This window comes from Macadamia integrifolia, unplaced genomic scaffold (assembly GCF_013358625.1).
Source record: "Macadamia integrifolia cultivar HAES 741 unplaced genomic scaffold, SCU_Mint_v3 scaffold1016, whole genome shotgun sequence".
Classification (NCBI taxonomy): domain Eukaryota; kingdom Viridiplantae; phylum Streptophyta; class Magnoliopsida; order Proteales; family Proteaceae; genus Macadamia; species Macadamia integrifolia.
The window spans coordinates 232,679-233,349 of NW_024868054.1; positions in this window are offsets into that span (position 1 = coordinate 232,679).

A 671-nucleotide genomic window follows, 5' to 3' on the forward strand; every position below is an offset into this window, starting at 1 on the left:
AGTAGCAATTAAAGCGACGGATCTGTGACGCCGAAACTGGGGCAGGGCCTCTTTGTACTTGACCTGATGTAGATGGGGGACGGGGTGGTCTTGTGACTGTAGGCACCGTACTAGTGTTTGGGCGAAAAGATGTAGAGCCTGGACCATCAGCTGGTCGAGGAAGGTAGCCAAATGGCCTATAGGGCTGTCTATATGCAGGCCCAGAACTATATGACCCACGGTATACCTTGGACGAGTTGCCCATGTCCGGAAATGGATTAGTCCTCTTCCACAATCCAGGTGTGAGGGATTGTTCTCCCTTCTGCTTATCTTCCTTAGTTTTAGCTTTTTGCACAATCTGGCCATAATCTGTCAAATCTAAGACCTCGAGCACTGACCCAATAGATACCTTTAATCCCTTCAGAAACCTTGCATCCTTTTCTTCAGCTGACCTCATATGCCTAGGAGTAAAATGGAACAAGCTTTCAAACTGCTGTTGATACTCAAGGATAGTCTTATTCCCTTGAGTCAAGGATATGAATTCCATCTCTTTACAGTCTCTGAAGCTACGAGGGTAATGGTTTGCCAAAAACAACTCTTTGAACTGCTCCCATATGGGTTCTGTATGTGCGGCAAACAAAATAGGCTTAGAGGCTTGCCACCAAGACTTGGCTTCATTCTTGAGTTGCAGC